Source organism: Capra hircus, chromosome 22, assembly GCF_001704415.2.
Source record: "Capra hircus breed San Clemente chromosome 22, ASM170441v1, whole genome shotgun sequence".
NCBI classification, from domain to species: domain Eukaryota; kingdom Metazoa; phylum Chordata; class Mammalia; order Artiodactyla; family Bovidae; genus Capra; species Capra hircus.
Genome location: NC_030829.1, coordinates 53,306,028 through 53,328,286, shown reverse-complemented (window position 1 = coordinate 53,328,286; position 22,259 = coordinate 53,306,028). Strand labels below are relative to the sequence as shown.

At 43.8% G+C, this 22,259-nt stretch overlaps 1 pseudogene; it reads left to right on the top strand.

Annotated features, from left to right (window-relative positions):
- Positions 7,013–14,685, top strand: LOC102186166 (annotated as a pseudogene).

The window sequence follows — 22,259 nt, the reverse complement described above, 5'->3', positions numbered from 1 at the left end:
CAGTGTCTTATACCGCCATCACTATCCAATTCAGAACCTTTCCTTCACCCTCAAAAGAGATTCATGCTTGTTTGCCAGCAGTCAGTCTTACCCCCTCGTTCCCGCCATCTCCTGGCAACCACTGCTCTACCTTCTCTCTATGGTTTGCCCATTCCGGAAATTTCATGTGACATATAACATGTGATCCTTTTTGTGTCTGGATACTTTTACTCAGCGCAATATTTTCAGGGTTCATCCCGGTTGCAGCATCTGTCAGTACTTCATTCCTCCTGGTGGATGAATAATATTCCATTGTATGGATGAACCACGTTTCAACCAGTTGTCTATTGAATGACATTTGGATTGTTTCCACTCTTTGGATGTGATGAATAAGGCTGCTCTGAACATTCATTTGTAAGTTTCTGTATGCATATAAATTTTTTCAGTTCTCTTGGGTATTTACCTAGGAGCAGGATTGTTTGATTGTTTGAGGAACTGATAAATCGTCTTCCACAGAGCTGCTTCAATTTTTTTCCCAACAGTAATGTATGAAGGCTCCAATTTTGTAGTCTTTCTCTGCAAAAACATGATCCTATCATGTACACTGATTTATCCTTTTTCCATTCAATGCAACAGCATGAAAGTCTCTCCAAGCCTATCCTATTATTTTCAATGGCTAGAAAGTGTTCCACTGCATTATGGTGTTAGGCTTTGCTTCTTTTCGATGAACATCCACTTTGCATTCAATTTTTAAAATTATCAGAATGCTGCAAGGATTATTATAACACATATACTTTTAATGTACTGGTATTGAATTTCCATAGGATCTAGAAGTGATGCATTTCTGGATCATAGAGAATGTGCATTTTACATTTTGGCAAGTACTGTGAAAGTGCTGCACTCAATATGCCACCATATTTGGAAAACTCAGCAGGGCCACAGGACTGGAAAGGTCAGTTTTCATTCCAATCCCAAAGAAAGGCAATGCCAAAGAATGTTCAAACTACCGCACAACTGCACACATCTCACACACTAGCAAAGTAATGCTCAAAATTCTCCAAGCCAGGCTTCAGCAATACATGAACCATGAACTTCCAGATGTTCCAGTTGGATTTAGAAAAGGCAGAGGAACCAGAGATCAATTTGCAAACATCTGTTGGATCACTGAAAAAGCAAGAGAGTTCCAGAAAAACATCTACTTCTGCTTTATTGACTATGCCAAAGCCTTTGACTGTGTGGATCACAACAAACTGTGGAATATCCCTAAAAAGGTGGGAATTCAGACCACCTGACCTGCCTCTTGAGAAATCTGTATGCAGGTCAGGAAGCAACACTTAGAACTGGATATGGAACAACAGATTGGTTCCAAATTGGGAAAGGAGTACTTCAAGGCTGTATATTGTCACCCTGCTTATTTAACTTATATGCAGAGTACATCATGTGAACTGCTGGGCTGGATGAAGTTTAAGCTGGAATCAAGATTGCCAGGAGAAATATCAATGACCTCAGATATACAGATGACACCATATTTATGGCAGAAAGCAAAGAACTAAAGAGCCTCTTGATGAAAGTGAAAGAGGAGAGTGAAAAAGTTGGCCTAAAGCTCAACATTCAGAAAACGAAGACCATGGCATCCGGTCCCATCACTTCATGGCAAATGAAAAGGGAAACAATGTAAACAATGTCAGATTTTACTTTCTTGGGCTGTAAAATCACTGCAGATGGTAACTGAAGCCATGAAATTAAAAGACGCTTGCTCCTTGGAAGAAAAGTTATGACCAACCTAGTCAGCATATTAAAAAGCAGAGACATTACTTTGCCAACAAAGGTCCATCTAATCAGTTATGGTTTTTCCAGTAGTCACATATGGATGTGAGAGTTGGACTATAAAGAAAGCTGAGCACTGAAGAATTGATGTTTTTGAACTGTGGTGTTGGAGAAGACTCTTGAGAGTCCTTTGGACTGAAAGAAGATCAAACCAGTCCATCCTAAAGAAAAGCAGCCCTGGATATCCAGTGGAAGGACTGACGCTGAAGCTGAAACTCCAATACTTTGGCCACCTGATGCGAAGAACTGACTCATTTGAAAAGACCCTGATGCTGGAAAAGATTGAAGGCGGGAGGAGAAGCGGATGACAGAGGATGAGATCGTTGGATGGCATCACTGACTCGATGGATATGCGTTTGAGTAAGCTCTGGGAGAAGGTGATGGCCAGGGAGGCCTGGCGTGCTGCAGTCCACGGGGTTGGAAAGAGTAGGACAAAACTGAGTGACTGAAGTGAACTGAAGTATTGCCAAAATACCATTTACAACCTCTAAAATGGTTGTATTTATTTACATTTCCACAATGGTGTACACCTAGTCAAAATCAGGTGTTACTAACTTTAAAACATTTCATCAGTCTGAAAGGATACTTGTAATATGTTGTTTTGATTCAAATTTTGTTGAGTTAGCAATTTTCTCTACAAATTTACTCTCCCAATCGTGTGTGTGTGTGTGTGTGTGTGTGTGTGTGTGTGTGTATGCATGTCTGTATTAATAACTGCTCTTTGCCAAGGTTGGTAATTACTGAAAGGACTCATACAGCAAGTGTTTAACAAATGTCTGTTCCCTAAATATGAAGACACAATTTGAAAGCATCATTTCACATTTCCTCACATTTGGTTTCAGTATGAAAAAATTTCATGCTCTCGCCTTAAACAGAAAGTTCTAAAACTTTCTGTTTGGGCTGGACACAGATGGAACCGAGTTTCAGCCTCATACAGACTCAACATACAGAGGGGGGAAGTTCAGTTCTGGGGGAAGCACAAAGTAGATAGAGGTCTGGTTATCACAGTTCAGGTATGGATCCCTCTGTGGGGAAGTGAGATTCAGAGCCGAGATCAGCATCAGAGGTCTCTGGCCTCAGCATCAGAGTGCAGCTCTTGGTGGGGATGAATTGCTCTTAATAAGAGAACTGCTGACTCTAGATCCCCATGGTCTCATGACCTAATTGGACCAAATCCAGGGAGAGGGATAGCTGTGTCGGTCTCAGCCCCATGCACATGAGAACAGGCAGAGGCACGTGAAAGGTCTTGCACTTTTAGGAGCCCTTAGAGAGAGCATCCTGGCTTCACTGGGATTCACAGGGCCCAGGAGGGAAGAGGCCAACAGCACCCAGAGGGCCCCCACCTCTCTGCTGGAACATCTAGCCTCTGGCTGCAGTGGCTCCAATGGAGAGACTGGAGCTAGCGTTTGGTCTGGGCCGAGGCATGATGGAGCCAGCTCACCACCCTGCATTTTATTTTTAGGACTTTTGTGAACTGGCTGCTGTCACACTGGTGGCTTGAAATCAACCATGATGGAAGTATTGACACCTTGGAATCTTGTCAGTCAGTGAGTTCAGTCGATCAGTCATGTCTGACTCTTTTCGACCCCATGGACTACAGCACGCCAGGCATCCCTGTCCATCCCCATTCCTGGAGTCTACCCAAACTCATGTCCATTAAGTCGGTGCTGCCATCCAACCATCTCATCCTCTGTTGCCCCCTTCTCCTCCTGCCTTCAATCTTTCCCAGCATCAGGGTCTTTTCAAATAAGTCAGTTCTTTGCATCAGATGGCCAAAGTATTGGAGTTTCAGCTTCAGCATCAGTCCTTCCAATGAATATTCAGGACTGACTTCCTTTAGGATGGACTGGTTGGATCTCCTTGAGGTCCAAGGAACTCTTAAGAGTCTTCTCCAACACCACAGTTCAAAAGCATCAATTCTTTGGTGCTCAACTTTCTTCACAGTCCAACTCTCACATCCATATGTGACTACTGGAAAAACAGCTTTGACTAGAAGGACCTTTGTTGGCAAAGTAATATCTCTGCTTTCTAATATGCTGTCTAGGGTGGTTATAACTTTTCTTCCAAGGAATAAGCGTCTTTTAACTTCATGGCTGCAGTCACCATCTGCAGTGATTTTGAAGCCCCCAAAAATAAAGTCTGACACTGTTCCCACTGTTTCCCCCCATCTATTTGCCATGAAGTGATGGGACCAGATGCCACGATCTTAGTTTTCTGAATGTTGAGCTTTAAGCCAACTTTTTCACTCTCCTCTTTCACTTTCATCAAGAGGCTTTTTAGTTCCTCTTTGCTTTCTGCCATAAGGGTGGTGTCATCTGCATATCTGAGGTTATTGATATTTCTCCTGGCAATCTTGATTCCAGCTTGTGCTTCTTCCAGCCCAGCATTTCTCATGATGTACTCTGCATATAAGTTAAATAAGCAGGGTGACAATATACAGCCTTGACATATTCCTTTCCCTATTTGTAACCAGTCTGTTGTTCCCTGTCCAGTCCTAACTGTTGCTTCCTGACCTGCATACAGATTTCTCAAGAGGCAAGTCAGGTGGTCTGATATTCCCATCTCTTTAAGGATTTTCCATAGTTTGTTGTGATCCACAGTCAAAGGATTTGGCATAGTGAATAAAGCAGAAGTAGATGTTTTTCTGGAATGCTCTTGCTTTTTCAACGATCCAACGGATGTTGGCAAATTGATCTCTGGTTCTTCTGCCTTTTCTAAATCCAGCTTGAACATCTGCAAGCCTGGATTGGAGAATTTTGAGCATTACTTTACCAGCATGTGAGATAAGTGAAATTGTGCAGTAGTCTGAGCATTCTTTGGCATTGCCTTTCTTTGGGATGGGAATGAAAACTGACCTTTTCCAGTCCTGTGGCCACTGCTGAGTTTTCCAAATTTGCTGGCATATTGTGTGCAGCACTTTCATATCATCATCTTTTAGGATTTGAAATAGCTCAACTGGATTTCCATCACTTCCACTAGCTTTGTTCGTAGTGATACTTCTTAAGGCCCACTTGATTTCGCATTCCAGGATGTTTGGCTCTAGGTGAGTGATTACACCATCATGATTATCGGGGTCATTAAGATCTTTTTTGTGTAGTTCTTCTGTGTATTCTTGCCACTTCTTCTTAATAGCTTCTGCTTCTGTTAGGTCCATAGCATTTCTGACCTTTATTGAGCCCATCTTTGCATGAAATGTTCCCTTGGTATCTCTGATTTTCTTGAAGACATCTCTAGTCTTTCCCATTCTATTGTTTTCCTCTATTTCTTTGCATTGATCACTGAGGAAGGCTTTCTAATCTCTCCTTGCTATTCTTTGGAGCTCTGCATTCAAATGAGTATATCTTTCCTTTCCCCCATTGCCTTTCTCTTCTTTTCTTTTTACAGCTCTTTGTAAGGCCTCCTCAGACAACCATTTTGCCTTTTTGCATTTCTTTTCCTTGGGGATGGTCTTGGTCCCTGCCTCCTGTACAAGGTCATGATCCTCCATACATAGTTCTTCAGGCACTCTATCAGATCTAATCCCTTGAATCTATTTGTCGCTTCCACTGTATAGTCATAAGGGATTTGATTTAGGTCATACCTGAATGGTCTAGTGGTTTTCCCTACTTTCATCAATTTAAGTCTAATTTGGCAATAAGGAGTTCATGACCTGAGCCACACTCACGTCCTGGTCTTGTTTTTTTCTGACTGTATAGAGCTTCTCCATCTTTGGCTGCAAAGAGTATAATCAATCTGATTTCGGTGTTGACCATCTGGTGATGTCCATGTGTAGAGTCTTCTCTTGTGTTGCGGGAAGAGGGTGTTTGCTATGACCAGTGCATTCTCTTGGCAAAACTCTGTTAGCCTTTGCCCTTCTTCATTCTGTACTCCAAGTCCAAATTTCCCTGTTACTCCAGGTGTTTCCTGACTTCCTACTTTTGCATTCCAATCCCCTATAATGAAAAGGACATCTTTTTTGGGTGTTAGTTCTAGAAGGTCTTGTAGGTCTTCATAGACCCATCCAACTTCAGCTTCTTCAGCACTATTGGTCAGGGCATAGAGTTGAATTACTGTGATATTGAATAGTTTGCCTTGGAAACGAACAGAGATCATTCTGTTATTTTTGAGATTGCATTCAAGTACTGCTTTTTGGACTCTTGTTGACAATGATGGCTACTCCATTCCTCCTAAGGGATTCCTGCCCACAGTAATGGCCACCTGAGTTAAATTCACCCATTCCAGTCCATTTTAGTTTGCTGATTCCTAAAATGTCAGTGTTCACTCTTGCCATCTCCTGTTTCACCACTTCCAATTTACCTTGATTCATGGACCTGACATTCCAGGTTCCTATGTAATATTGCTCTTTACAGCATCAGACTTTTCTTCCATCACAAGTCACATCCACAACTGGGTGTTGTTTTTGCCTAGGCTCCATCTCTTCATTCTTTCTGGAGTTATTTCTCCACTGATCTCCAGTAGCATATTGGGCACCTACTGACTGGGGGAATTCATCTTTCAGTGTCCTATCTTTTTGCCTTTTTATACTGTTCATGAGGTTCTGAAGGCAAGAATACTGAAGTGGTTTGCCATTCCCTTCTCCAGTGGACCATGTTTTGTTAGAACTCTCCATCAAGACCCGTCCGTCTTGGGAGGCCCTACATGGCATGGCTCATAGTTTCATTGAGTTAGACAAGGCTGTGGTCCATGTGATTAGATTGGTTACTTTCTTTGATTGTGGTTTTCAGTCTGTCTGCCCTCTGATGGAGAAGGATAAGAGGGTTATGGAAGCTTCCTGATGGGAGAGACTGACTCAGGGGGAAACTGGAAAATGGAATCCGGAAGTCAATGCAAATCAGGGCTTTACCCTCTGGCGAGCTGGTTGTTACAATTTACCAGCCCATCACTGGATAGAAGGTTACCATTTTCCTAGAATTGCTCCTGAGATAATGTCCCAAGTTCCTATTCTTGCTGGTGTAGTGGTATCGTTCAGGATTCCAGGAAGGGACAATGGTCTTTTCAAGAGAGTGACTGAGGATAATGCAAGGAATGGACTTTCACAAAGGCATGGACAAGGTGTGGGATGCAGGCAGAGATGGGAGGTGTCCCTGGACCAGTGAGGGCAGACAGTGTCTACTGAGCCCAGGCCTGGGGAAGAAAAAGCCACTGGAGGACCTGGTGAGATGGGCTCTTGGAGAAGGTTGCTAGACACAGGGTGTGGCCTGGAAGGATGGATGTAAGGCACTCAGGTAAGAGCCTTAGGTGGCCTGATCCTGGCCAGCTTGTGGGATGCACGCTTCCTTTGTCCACCGTACTCAGTGGCCGCACACATTACTTCTGCTCTCCTTCCCCTAGTTCATTACTCCTCCTCCTTGGCTTAGAGTTCACCCTCCTGAACAGGTTAGACTCTTGACTGTGTTCTTTTGCACCTTGTCATTCTCCGAAACAGTTCTCTGCTTAAGCTCACTGTGCTTATTACTTTTAATCCAATAATGATTCATTTAACAATTAAAATACCAGCAGCTCACATTTCCTGGCACTTCCCACGTGCCAGGCACTTGGTTACGGCTGTATTCGAGAGGGCAGGCACCATGTCTCTGCCTTGGTCACTGCTCTGTGTCTCTTTGTAAGGCCTCCTCAGACAACCATTTTGCCTTTTTGCATTTCTTTTTCTTGGGGATGTTCCAGGACACAGCCTGGAACACAGTGTGAGCTAGACCAACATGGGGGAGTAAAAGTCCCCTCAGTAAGCGTAGCAAGTGTTTCCTAGCTCTTCTGTAGTAGGGACATTAAATATGGCTGCAAATGTTTTTCCATTCTTTCCACTGAGAGGCAGAGTCTAACTCCATTCTTCTTGAATGTGGGCTGGTCTTGGTGACTTGCTTGACGAATAGAATTTGGCGGACGTGAGATTCTGGGACTTCTAGGTCATAAGAAGCCGAACTGCCTTCAGCTGGGTCCCTGCCATTCTCATTGATAGCCCCAAATCACCATTTATAAAGTCCAGCTCCATGAGGCCATCACACCGGTGAGGCTGCGTGTGGGGTGGCTGATCTTTCCTAGTCCAGCTTTCTAGCCTCCTCTACTGGGGCCAGACCGCGTGGGGAAGCTTGGAGCAATCCCTCTTCCAGCTCAGTGGCATTAAGGGACCCCCACTGATGCCACTTCAAAAAGAATCACCCAGCTGAGTACTGCTCAAGATTCCGAGTCACAATTTATGAGACACAATAAAATGGCTCTTATTTTAGACCTCATTATAGAGCAAGAGTCAGAACTTGTAATATTGGTTTCAGGGAAATCCCTACATTGATTTTCCATTCCACCTTCGCCCATCCCACGCTCTACATGACCCCTGACAACTATCACCATCCGGAGTCTTACTAACTCTCCAGCAAACTAACCTTTGATGTGGCTTTAACAGAGGTGCCTACTCGATTGAGCTTCCATTTGAACATGGCTGGGAAATCCCCTGAGAGCAGGTCTGGCTGTTTAGTAGGTAGTGAAGAGAGCTGAGTTGTTCTGGGTCAAGGGCCAAATTTTCCCGCTGACCCCTTCAACCTTTTGTGACGGTGAAATCACCAACTCCCGGGGAGAGGCCCTTGCCTTGGAGGTCTGCTCTGCTCACCCACAGGCCTGGTTGGACGGTTTTCACACTGAGAGCTGGGGAAATCAGCCACTGCCCGGGGCTGCCCTGCTTTCACTGAGGACTTGCTCCCCGGCAAGTCCTGTCCCGGGTACAGCAAACTCCACTGGCATCACCAGCACTCGTCGTCAAGGAGCTTCCGAGGGCCCCAAGGCTGCGGTTAGAGGACTGAACCCCAGAGTGTGCTCAGAAGGTGTGGAGGGTTCTGGATGGAGCCACTTGGACGTGTCTGGCGGCACCAGAGACTGAAGAGACATTTGAGGAGTGGGAGGCCTCTTAACCGTCTCCAGGGCCTCTGGAAGGGGCCGCGTGGGATGTCCCTGGGGCTCTGCCAGCCCATCCTGAGCCACAAGGGCTCACTCTTCTCACTTGCTTCACTGCTCCTCAAGCACATGGGTTGGTGGGTGAGGTGGAGACCCTTCTCCTGGCAGAAGCAGCCAAGACTGGGGACAGGAGGTGTCCGTGATGCAGTGAGACAGGCGCATCAGGGCTGGAACTCATGGAGCCTCAGACCCTCCGTGATGCTCTTGGCCACTCACATTTTTGCACCATGTGGGGCTTATGAGGACAGGGGATCCCCAGGCCCTGCCTACAGACCTACAGAAACAAGGACTTCAGGTGAGGCCTGGGCCTCTGCATTCCTGGCAAGTCTGGGTGTTCATAAGGAAGCCAAGCAGTGTAGAGATTAACACCACAGGCTCTAGAGTTGGGCTGCAGGAGTTCAAATGTGGATTCCAGGATTCAGTGCCCATTTAATAATTCTGGCGCCTGTTTCCAACATGAATTGCAGGTAATTGTAATTATCTGCAACATCAATTGCAGATAATTACAACCTCACTGGCTTGTTAAAAGGATCAAACACAGCCGATGAGTTAGGTATGAGGATAACCCCCAGTGAGTGCTCTATAACTATGAACTCCAGCTCCCCTGAGAGTGGCAGGAGATGAAATGCAGAGAGCTGTCCCTTCAGTACAGGGTCAGAGCTCAATAAATGTTGGCTGAATGGAGAACAAGAGCAGGACCCAGCCAGCCACACCACTGGCACAACCATGCCATGAACATTAATTTTCACAGCAGCCTCTGGCATTGTTCTACGGGCTGGTGGCTCACAAAGGAATAAATCATTCTCTGCCCTTCAGATGCTCACAGGCTCACAAAGGTGGAAACACGTGGTAGAAGGCAATGTGTTAAGGACAGTGTGAGGGAAAGGCTCTGGGCATGCCAGCCTTGGAGAGGTGAAGAAGGCTTCCTAGAGGAGGTGATGTCAAAGGTAGATCTGAAGGATGAGTAGGAGTTATGCAGGGAAAGGCGGCTGAATGCCAGGTGTGGGGGAATGCTTATGCAATAGGGCACATTCTGAGCCTCCCAATGATTCACACCGAGAGAGGTGTGTGGTGGAAGTGGCAGACTGCCAGGGTTTGAGGCTGGAAAGATGAGCAGCATCAGAGGCTTGGGTTGACTTGGGTTGCCTGACGCCTGCAGGTCTGACTAGCTCATCTCACGCATTGCACGTCCTTATCATGAAGGTCGCCTGTGTGCCACTGAATAACACTTCCCTGGATCAGTCAGTCAGCACCCTACTTCAGTGTCCAGAGTATAAAAAGTCACTGAGGTCCAAATCCCTGGCCAGCCACTCTCAAGTAGATGAGTGCCAAATATTAATAATTTGGAGTCCATGTTTCAAAACCACCATATGGAGATTTGGGGACAAGTTCCTGAAGGAGAGTACATGGGCTAAGTCTTGAAAGGTAGCAGTAGGAGTGAAGAGAGAGAGCAGAGGAGGAAGGATGTGCCATTCGGGGACCAGCAAGTGTAAACACAGGGGACAGGAAATCTCCAGGCTGAGTCAGAGGACTCTACTTAAGGCTCAAGAGGGGAAGATATGTGCTGAGAGGCCGGCGGGAGATGAGCAGGAAGGAGAGACAAAGGCCCTCGGGTGCTAAGCTCAGGAGTCTAGAATTCATCCTGAATGGAGAACTAGCAAAGGGTTTTAAGCAGAGGAGTAAGGTGATCACTGGATTCACTAGGATGGTCTTGGCTGTAAGTGACAAAACACAGGGCCAAAGAGGCTTAAGTGGTGGAAGCTGTTGATTTCCCACAGGGAGGTAATGCTAGGGTTGGTGCAGTACTTTGGCAATGTCATAAAAACCATGGCCCCTTCTACCTCATGTACTAGCCTCAGGGCCTCTGCAATATCATCCCTCATGCCTGCAAGATGCCTGCTATGGTACCAAGTATCACAGCTTTGTACAGCATTGAGGGCAGGAAAGAAGGAAACATGTCTAAACAACCAGCTTTTCACCAGGGGCAATTTTTGGTCATCTTAGCTTGGGGAAGCTACTGACATCTAGCAGGCAGAGGCCAGGGATGCTGACAAACAGGACAAACTCCTACAAAAGAAAATTAACAAAATAGCTATTGTGTCGAGGTTGAAAACCCCTGGTCTAAACTGACTGAGTGCCCTTGGTTTATATGGGGCGGTGGATCTGCCTCCCTCACTGGACCTTTGGAACTAACAGCCCGCCCAAAGGTTCAGTTTCACAGTTTCTCTGCTGAGGGACCTGAGGCACTGCCAGATAGGTCAGTGTATTATAAAGCTACAACCATATAAATTTTTAGATAGTCTGAAATATAAGAAACAAAAATTAAACACCCTGCAAGACAGAAATAGTTATCAGATGGGGAATGAACATACTTATATATGTACATATATTACATATAAACACAAATACAATATACATATAGTTTTCATTACATTTCATTTGAGAAGGGCATTATTACTGCTCAGACATTGAACTGGTTTGCAGGACACAGCTTTCTCTCTTCTCAATACATCTTTAGTTCCTGGAATTTCTGTTCCATTGTTGTAGTCAGTGTGGTGTCTTCTTTCCTTTTGATTTTCCGAAGCAGAATTTTTTGGACTGGCCTTGTTGTGATGGGGGCAGTGATGGTGGGAAGGGAGGAAGAGGCTGACTAGGAAGGCAGGTGCTACCAACATAAAAGAAATTCAGCTTGCCTACAGGCAACCCAGAACCTGAAATACCTCTATTTCCGCTGGAGGGTTCTGGTTTGACCTAATTTTTTCAGAGATATGATGCTGATTTTGCGCTTTTTTTTTTTTTTCTTCCTAAACAGCTTCCTTTGCCTGTTTTTTTTATTTTTTAATCATGGTCCCTGCCATTAGCTTTGTTTTTTGAAAATGAGAATTTGAGCTCCACTGGTTAGGTGTGGGTATAAGTATGCCATGGGCACGTGTGTGGGCTTGCATATGTGTGGTTGTGTGCCCCTGTGTGTGTATGGTGGGGTGGTTCATATAGATTTCCATATCAACACAACTTAGCTCACAAAGTTCTGGGCTCCCTCAGTGATAAGCATGGGTCTCCTTTCAATCCATCCTCACTATGTAATCAACAGTTGAAAATAATATAATAAAAAAAGTAAACCCACATACTGTGCCTAAAAATCTTCAACAAGTGAATTACCAAAAAATAAAGAGCACCCTTTTCAATAATCCAAGGATCAAAGAGGACTCAAGAGGAATTAAAAAAAAAAAAAACAAAAAACAAACAAAAAAAAACGATGAATGGGATAAAAATGAAAACACAACATCAAATTTTGTGGGACACAGTTAAAAGCAGCACCAAGAGGGAAATTTTTAGCACTAAGAAAGAGAAAATATCTCACATAAATAATCTAAGCACTTAAGAACCCAGAGAAAGAGACGCAAAATAAACTCAAGTAGAAGGACGGGAAAAACGAAGGGAACTGATAAAATTGCAAACATAAAACCAACAGAGAAACGAAACAAAAAAGTATGTTCTTTGAAAAGATCAATAAAAGTGGTATAGAAAGATTAACAACAACAACAACAACAAAAAAAACATGGGGCCGAGGCAGCGGACGGCTGGAAGCGGATTGGCTGCGCTCAGCGGCGAGGCCGCGGAGAGCTGTGGGCTCAAGATGGCGGGCGCCTGAGGAGGCGCCGGAGGAGGCCGCGGGGGACGGCGGGTGAGCTGCGTCATACCTGGCTGCCCAACCACGCCGTGTTCTTGCGGCTCCAAGAGGGACGGGAAAACCAGGGCTCAGCTGAAACTGAGAAGCCAGCTTCATCGTTGCCTTCGTCGCCGCCGCTGCCTCCTCAGTCGCTGACGAGAAACCTGCCCTCGGGCCTCGCGGAGAGCTCTTTCTGTGGGACGCAGAAGACTCCGTCTTAGTCGTGCGCCTTCGGGGCCGCAGCGGGCCGGTGAGGAGCCCTCCCTCTCCCAGTACCAGCGATGGCTTTGCAGAAATCCACCCCTGTTTGAAATCTATCAAGCCTTGTTAAACCCAGCACAACATCATGTAGCACTTACAGGAATAAAAGGACTTATGATATTAGAATTACCTAAAAGATGGGGAAAGAATTCTGAATTTTTTGGAAAGTCAGCAGTGAATTGTAGCACGACTCCCGTCGCTGAGAGATTTTTCACCAGTTCAACCTCTCTGACTGTGAAGCACGCTCCCTGGTATCCGAGAGAGTTGCTAGGCCCCCACATTGTGCCGTTAACGTCAGACGACGTCATAAGAATTTACCCTTTGCGTGAGCCCCAGACAGCGACTACGGTCATCGTGCTTTCAGAAGCAGAAGAGGAAAGTCTCATACTCAACAAAGGAAGGGCCTACACCACATCTCTGGGAGAGACAGCAGTTGCATTTGACTTTGGGCCATTGTCAGCAGTCCCAAAGCACGTATTTGGATAAAAAGGCAAAGAAGAAGTAGTGGCTTACTCCCTGTACGTCTTATATGAGAATGAGGAGACTTTCCTTACGCTTGTTAGTCTGTTGCCCAGCCCTGGGAGTGTGGGTAAGCTATTGGGCCCGTTGCCCATGCATCCTGCTGCTGAAGATAACTATGGCTATGATGCTTGTGCTGTGCTTTGCTTACCATGTGTCGCCAACGTCCTGGTGATTACTACTGAGTCAGGAATGCTTCATCACTGCGTTGTGCTGGAGGGGGAAGAAGATAATGAGCAAACATCAGAAAAGTCCTGGGATTCCAGGGCTGACCTCATTCCATCACTGTATGTGTTTGTGTGTGTTGAGTTGGAGCTTGCTCTGAAACGCGTCCGGAGAGGATGAGCCCTTTGATTCTGACTTTTCTTGTCCAATGAAACTTCATAGAGATTCCAAGTGTCCCTTAAGATACCACTATACTCAGGAAGCTGGTGTACATAGTGTTGGGCTAACTTGGATTCATAAACTTCACAAGTTTCTTGGATCAGATGAAGAAGACAAGGACAGTTTACAGGAACTGGCTACAGAACAGAAGTGCTTTGTAGAACACATTCTGCCATGCAGTCAGCCAGCTCCTTTTCAAGGATTCTGGATCATCCCTGACATCCTGGGGCCAACAATGATCTGCATCACCAGTACCTATGAATACCTCCTCAGGCCTTTACTAAGCAGAGTCCATCCAGCGTCTCCTCCCCTGCTTTGTACCTGAGAGGATGTTGAAATGGCAGAGTCTCCCCTCCGTATTCTGGATTCCTGGATTCAAAGGAATTCCCGGATTACTTTGAAAAGCATTTGCAGTGTATGTTGCAAATCCAGCATTTTTAAAATCATCTGAAAAAGATACGGCTCCTCCTCCCGAAGCGTGTCTTCAACTCATCAGCAGAGCCACCCAGGTGTTCAGAGAATACTACATTCTTAAACAGGACCTGGCAAAGGAGGACATTCAGTGGAGGATCAAATTGTTATGTGACCAAAAAAGAAACAATTAGAAGATCTCAATTGTTGTCGAGAGGACAGGAAAAGTCTACGGGAAATGGCTGAGCGCTTAGCTAACAAATATGAGGAAGCCAAGGAAAAACAAGAAGACATCATGAAAAGGATGAAAAAAGTACTTCACAGTTTTCAGTCTCAGCTCCCAGTTCTCTCTGACAATGAGAGAGACATGAAGAAAGAATTATAGCTGATACCTCATCAACTTTGACATTTGGGCAATGCTATCAAATGAGTTACTATGAAAAAAGACTATCAACAATGAAAGATGGAAATGGTCCTCAAAAGCCCACCATTACTCTCAGCACCTACCAGTGAAAAATGCATTCAGTCCATCCTGAAGGAGAACGGTGAGCACATAAGAGAAATGGTGAAGCAAATTAACGGCATCCAAAATCATGTAAACTTCTGATCCACCAAGAACAGACTCACATCTGAGTTAACACACACGAAGGCTTAATCTCACTGTAAAATGAACAAGTAGCACTAATTCACAAAGAGGCAGGTGCCTTGTTAGCACAGTAGGTAGCGCGTCAGTCTCATAATTTATAAAGAGGCCTTCTGGATGAACTTTGGCATGATTGTAATCACTTTTTATACTGTTTTATAATTAATTGAATAAATGCTTGTATTTAAAAAAGAGGAAGACAAATTATTGAACACTAACAATAGGAAGGAAACTGGGTATCACTACAGATTCTGTAGACATCAAAGATAATAATCAAATCATATGAACATCTATAACTTAGATGAAGTACATGAATTCCTCAAAACAGATTATCACAACACACTCAATATGAAATAAATAACTTGAATAGCCCTTCAAGGAAATTGAAATCACAATTTAAAAACTTCTGAGAAATAAATTTCCAGATAATTTGACTGGAAGATTCTTTCAAATGTTTAAAGAATTATCACTCATTCTACATAATCTTTTGCAGAAAGTAGAAGAGAGAACACTTCACACCTCACTTTGTGAGACCAGTATTACCCTGCTACCAAAACTGGATAACGATGGTACCAAAAAGTACATAGTATAACCATGGATCAATATCCTTCACAAATAAAAATAAAAAAACCTTTAATAAATATTAGCAAATAGAATACAGGATTTATTCCAGAGATGCAAGGCTGGTTTGATACTTCAAGTCAATCAATGAAATTCACTGTATTAAAAGGCTAAAGAAGAAAAACCACATAATCATATCAATCAATACAGAAAAATCATTTGACAAAATTCAACAACTATTTATGATAACACTTTATAAAATAAGGGATGTGGGGAACTTCCTCAATTTGATAAAAACAAAACAAAACAAAACAGTACCTATTAAAAAACCAGCAGCTACTAAAATACTAACATTGAAAGACTGAATGTTTTTCCCTAGGATTGGGAGCAAGGAAAGGGTGTCTGTATTAACTCCTTGTGTTCAATACAGTACCGGAAGCCTTGGGTAGCACAAAAAGGCAAAAGGAAATAAAAGATATGCAGGATGAAAAGACAGAAATGAATCTGTCTTTGTTTGCAGCTGACATAATGGTCTAATAACATCCAAAAACAAAACTGAAACAATCTCTAGGATAGTAAGTGAGCTTAGCAAAGCTGCAAGATAGAAGATCAACATAAAAATCAATGGCATTTCTATATACTAGCAAGAAACACATGGAAAGCAAAATTAAAGTACAATATTATATTTCAAAGCTCTTTCAAAAAAGAAATACCTGTGCATAAATCACCAAAATGTACAAAATATGTATACTAAAAATTGCAAAATACTGATAAAAATTTTTTTAAAAGCTGTATAAATGACACATTGGTTGGAAGATTCATCATAGTAAAATTGTCAAATCTCCCTCAAATGATATATGATTATAATGAAATTTCTAGCAAAATCCTCCAAGATTTTTGCAGGCAGAGTCAGACTTATTCTAAAATTTATGTAATAAGCAAAGGAACTAAAATAACTAAAACATTTTGAAAAAAGAAAGAAATGGGAGTAATCACCCTACTCTATCTCAGGACTCATTTATGCAGCTGTCATAATTTAGACTGTAGTATTGGTAGAGGGGTGGACATGCAGATTAATGGAAGAGAATGGAAAGCCCAGAAATAGCCCCACACCAGTGAGGCCATCTGATTTTTGACACAAGTGCAAAATTAATTCACTGGAGGAAGGACAGACTTTTCAACAAATGGTGCTAGAACAACTGGATATTTATAGGTCAAAAAAAAAAAGAACCTCAATTTAAATTTTGAATTAGTGATCAATTCAAAGAAATAGAGGGAAACAATAGAATGGATAAAACCAGAGATCATCTCAGAAATACCAACGGAACATTCATGCAGAGATGGGCACAATAAAGGGCAGAGATGGGCACAATAAAGGGCAGAGATCGTATGGACCTAACAGAAGGAAAAAATATTAAGAAGAGGTGGCAAGAATACATAGAAGAACTATACAAAAAAGATCTTCATGACCCAGATAACCACCATGGCGTGATCACTCGCCTAGAGCCAGATATCCTGGAGTGCAAAGTCAAGTGGGCCTTAGGAAGCATCACTACGAACAAAGCTAGTGAAGGTGATGGAATTCCAGGTGAGCTATTTCAAATCCTAAAAGATGATGCTGTGAAAGTGCTGTGCTCAGTATGCCAGCAAATTTGCAAAACTCAGCAGTGGCCACAGGACTGGAAAAGGTCAGTTTTCATTCCACTTCCAAAGAAAGACAATGCCAAAGAAAGCTCAAACTACTGCACAATTTCACTTATCTCACACACTAGTAAAGTAATGCTGAAAATTCTCCAAGCCAGGCTTCAACAGTTCCTGAACCATGAACTTTCAGATGTTGAAGCTGGACTTAGAAAAGGCAGAGGAACCAGAGATCAAATTGCTAACATCCATTGGATCATTGAAAAAGCAAGAGAGTGCCAGGAAAACATCTACTTCTGCTTTATTGACTATGCCAAATCCTTTGACTATGTGGATCACAACAGACTGGAAAATTCTGAAAGAGGTGGGAATACCAGACCACCTGACCTGCCTCTTGAGAAGCTTGTATGCAGGTCAGAAAGCAACAGTTAGAACCGGACATGGAACAATAGACTGGTTCCAAATAGGGAAAGGAGCATGTCAAGGCTGTATATTGTCACCTTGCTTATTTAACTTCTATGCAGTATACATCATGCGAAATGCCAGGATGGATGAAGCACAAGCTGGAATCAAGAGTGCCGGGAGAAATATCAATAACTTCAGATATGCAGATGACACCACCCTTACAGCAGAAAGCGAAGAACTAAAGAGCCTCTTGATGAAAGTAAAAGAGGAGACTGAAAAAGCTGGCCTAAAACTCAATATTCAGAAAACTAAGATCATGGCATCTGGTCCCATCACTTCATGGCAAATAGAAGGGGAAACAGTGGAAACAATTAAGAGAGACTTAATTTTGGGAGGCTCCAAAATCACTGCAGGTGGTGACTGCCATGAAATTAAAAGAAGCTTGCTCCTTGGAGGAAAAGTTATGACCAACCTAGATAGCATATTAAAAAGTAGAGACATTACTGTGCCAACAAAGGTTCGTCTAGTCAAAGCTATGGTTTTTCCAGTAGTCATGTATGGATGTGAGTTGGACTATAAAGAAAGCTGAGTGCCGAAGAATTGATGCTTTTGAACTGTGGTGTTGGAAAAGACTCTTGAGAGTCCCTCGGACTGCAACCAGGCCATCCTAAAGGAAATCAGTCCTGAATATTCACTGGAAAGACTGATGCTGAAGCTGAAATTCCAATACTTTGGCCTCGTGATTCGAAGAACTGACTCACTGGCAAAGACCCTGTTGCCAGGAAAGATTGAAGGTAGGAGCAGAAGGAGGCAAGAGAGGACAAGATGGTTGGATGGCATCACCAACTGGATGGATATGAGTCTGAGCAAGCTCTGGGAGTTGGTGATGGACATGGAAGCCTAGCGTGCTGCAGTCCACAGGGTTGCAAAGAGTCGGACACGACTGAGTGACTGAACTGAACTGCTTGTTGACAAATTCTTAGAACACCAAAAGCATACATAAAAGACGGAACTAGACTTCACAAAAATGAAAAACCTCTGCCTGCAAATGACACTGGTGAGATATGTTACAGACTGAGAGGAACATTTGCAAACCACATAGATGACGAGCACATTGCTGGCCAATGCAGGAAACTGGGGTTTGATCCCCGGGTCAGGAAGATTCCCTGCAGAAGGAAATGACAACCCACTCTAGTATTCTTGCTTGGAAAATTCCATGGGCAGAGGAGCCTGGTGGGCTACAGTCCATGGGGTCACAGAGTCGGACAGGACTGAGCAACTAAACAAGAATTCATTGCTGTAGGAAATGGGAACTGGCATAGCCATCCTGGAAAAGGGCGTGACAGTTTGTTTAAAAAATCAAGCACACACCCGGGAAGCCTGGCATACTGCAGCCCATGGTGTCGCAAAGAGTCGGACACGACTGAGCAACTTAACAACAAAAACAAATTCTTAATAGCCCCAAACTGGAGACAATCAAGATGTCCCATAATGGGCGAATGGCTAAGTTCCATACCATGGGATACTACTCAGCAAGAAAAAGGAGCAAGCTATGCATAGACTTCAGGGGGTTTATGATTTGTCAAAAAAAAAAAGCAATCTCAAAAGGTCACATACTGAGCAAGTCTATTTCCATGACATTCCTGAAGTGATAAATTCACGGAGATGGAGAGCAGATCAGTAGCTGCCAGGGTTAGGAAGGTTGGGGGCAGTTGTTACTAATGGGGCAGCAGGGGAGGGACATCTCTGTGATGATAGAATTGTTCTGTCTCTTGATGAAGGTGGTGACTAGAGGAATCCACATATGTGATGAAGTGGGACTGTACACACACATTGCACTTCCTAAACCTGACAGTGAGTGTCTCCTTAAATTTTTCATCTTAGGTTCCTCCACCTGGTCCTAACCCTGTTCTCTACACAAAGACTTGGATTATTCATTATACCCCCAGGCTGGTGAAGAGACCAGCTTCCCACGGACTAGTGAAGGGACCAATAAATTGCGGTACAGACATACAGGTGAATGCTAGTCAGCGATGAAAAGGAACAGCTAGGTTACTAGTCCTTGCAACAATATGGTTGAACCTCACAAACATTATGCGGAATGACGCTTAAGAGCACCCATTCTGAACAAAACTTTGGAAAATCTGGGTAAGAACAAATTTAGCTTACAACCAAAAGCAAATAAGTAGTTGCCAGGGTGGGTGATTATCTGGGAAGGTTCTGGGAGTGTCAGGAATGTTTCCTATCTCGGTTGGTGGTGGTTGTGTACTGGTATGTACTTGTGGAGACACCCACTTAACACCCATTTAGCATTTTATTGCACGTAAATGATACCTCAGTGAAGCTGATTTAAGAAACAAAAGAAAAACAAAACCCCCAGCTCTCTCACAAACATATGAACCCTGTGCTTTGGGGGATAGGTCATCTTTTATTGATGGGCTCCGGGTATAACACAGTCGAGTAGGAAGAGCCTTGTGAGGGGTCAGCACACCTTGATTCTCATCCCAGGTCCAGTAATAACTTGGACAATCCAAGGGTCAGTCAGTAAGCTCTCTGAGTCTCATGTGCTGTGAGTACCTCCCAGGGCTGGTGGGAACAGTAGCTACACCAACATATACCAGGTCACCTGGTGAAGAGCCGCACGTCTATCAGAAAACGTTACCTGTTCCTGGACAGAAGCTGCCCTTTGAATCCAAGTCTGGAATGGCTCCAGGAATATAAGGAGGCTTCAGGAGCAATGAGGCATATGTAAACTAAAGCTGCCAGACATCATTTTTTGCCCATGTATTTGGCCAAATTAGAAAGTCATAATATCAAGGACTAATGAGAAAGAGGAAAGGGAGAACCCTGGAGGCAAAGCTGGTGAGAGAGTAAACTGGTACAGCATTTGGAGGGACAGCCTGGGAGCCGGTGAGGCTGCAAATACCCTCTGCTGTAGCTGTTCCACTCTTGGGTTCCTCATCCAGAGAAAGACTGCACAGGCCTAAGGAGATAGGTGGGAAGATGCTTACGGCAACACTGTTTGTGATGGCAAAGACTGGGAACAACATAGGTGTCTGTCACTAGGAAGTGGGATACATAAAATGTTGGTACTTGCACACAAGTAAGACAAAGCAGCGCTCAGAAATAGTCATAATATTATTATTACAGCTCCACAGTGGTAGCTCAAAAACATCGTGTTGAAAAACAAAGTATTCTGAATGATGTTTATGGCATAATGTGATTTTTGTGAATTAACCTCCCCTTGCAGACCTGAAAGGATGAGACAGGATACTGGTCATCGATTGCCACTTAGTGACTCAAGAGATGGTAAAAAAAAAAAAAAAAAAAAAGGAGATGATTGAATTCATCAGCATCAAAGTTAAAAAACAGAATTGTGACTCTTGATAAGTTCCATATTTCCCTGGGAAGGATGTATAACAAGAGGCAGGCCCTCCTTGGTTCAAAATGCCCCTGGCTAGGTCAGGATGCTGGACTTGGTAGTTTCAGCTTAAAGATGCTAGAGAAATGTGTTGTTGAACACTGCCCCCTGTTGAAATGATACTGTCACTTCTGAGTAGAGACTACTCAGACTTGCCAGCTAACAGCATTTGCACTTGAACCCACTGAGGAAAAGGTGGACTGGTGTAGGAGCACTCACAGAAAACGCTGCCCCTCTGAAGGAATCCCTCTAGTCACTAGAGCTACTTTCTCACGTCTACTGTTAGCATCTGAGTCTGTTACTTTGAAAAAAAAAAAAAAAAAAGAATCAATCCTCATAGCAAACACAACTCACCATGCTGCAAACACAAGAGACAGGCACCATTGTGCTGATGTGAGAACAGAGGCACAAGAAGGTCAGTAGCTAGACTGAAGGCGCGGTCAGGAGCCAGTGAAGCTGGCCCCAGGGGCTGCACTGCTAACCAGCTCTGCAGGTCCGCCTCGGCAAGGCCTCTGGCTCCTTTGCTCCGATCATGACAATTATTCTTCGGCCTCTACTGTTGTCCAGATACCTTTCCCCCACTTGAAACACCCTCCTATTCTGTGCCCCATCCCTTGCATGTCCCTCCCCTTCAGAGTAACATTCCTTGAAACAACAGTCCACACTCAACTCTCTTCCCAGAAGCAAGGGAGGCTGCCATCAATTCTCACAGTTTCATCAGGAGTCTGACCTCAGCCTGCTTCTCTGATTTGTACGCGCTCTCTCCAAATGCCCTCAGTATACAGTTACTGCTGACATTACACGTGATTACTGAATCAAGAAAATGGACGTGAGAGTTCACAGTCCAAAGTACCTCAGTCTCTCATGTACTTTCCTGTTTTTTTTCCACCAGGGGGCGGTCTCCTCCTTCTTCAAAGGTCAGGGATACAACTCAGGCTACTGAGCCGGGGACAAGCAGCTGGTCCCTATTAAAATGCGCTTAAGTACAAAATTACAAGCCAGATATTGAAGATATAGTACAAAAAGAGAGACTGCAAAATATTTTATTAGTAAATGTAATAAATTGGCCACATGTTGAAATGGCAACATTCTAGACAGATTAAATAAAAGATACTCTTAAAATCAATTCTACCTATTCTTAGCATTTTAAAAATATGTATAGTAGAAAATTTTAAATTGCATGTGTGGCTTACTTACTATTTCTGTGGGACAATATAGGTTTAGAGGCTCCTTCCCAATGGCAAACTCTAAGGGAGGTCTGCAGAATCCTTGGGCTCCAAGGAACTCAGAAAATCATTCACTTGACTCTGCTCATGAAGAAACTGAGGCACAGATGGGCCAACAACTTTACCAAAGTGATCCAGGTAATATGATCCTGGGTTTAGATTAGAATGCAGGTGTCTTAGACCCTATTTTTAAAAAACCTCTCCTACTGTGGAGGCCTTTGAATGCCACAGGAGGACCTAGGCACAAGCCTCTCTGCTGGACCTTTTAGGCCCCTTATCAAGGAATTTCACCACCTTAGGCCTCTCCCTCACGCTCCCACAGGTAGGTCTCCTGCACAGCCAGGGGCTACTCTCTGTTGCTTCCTTGGC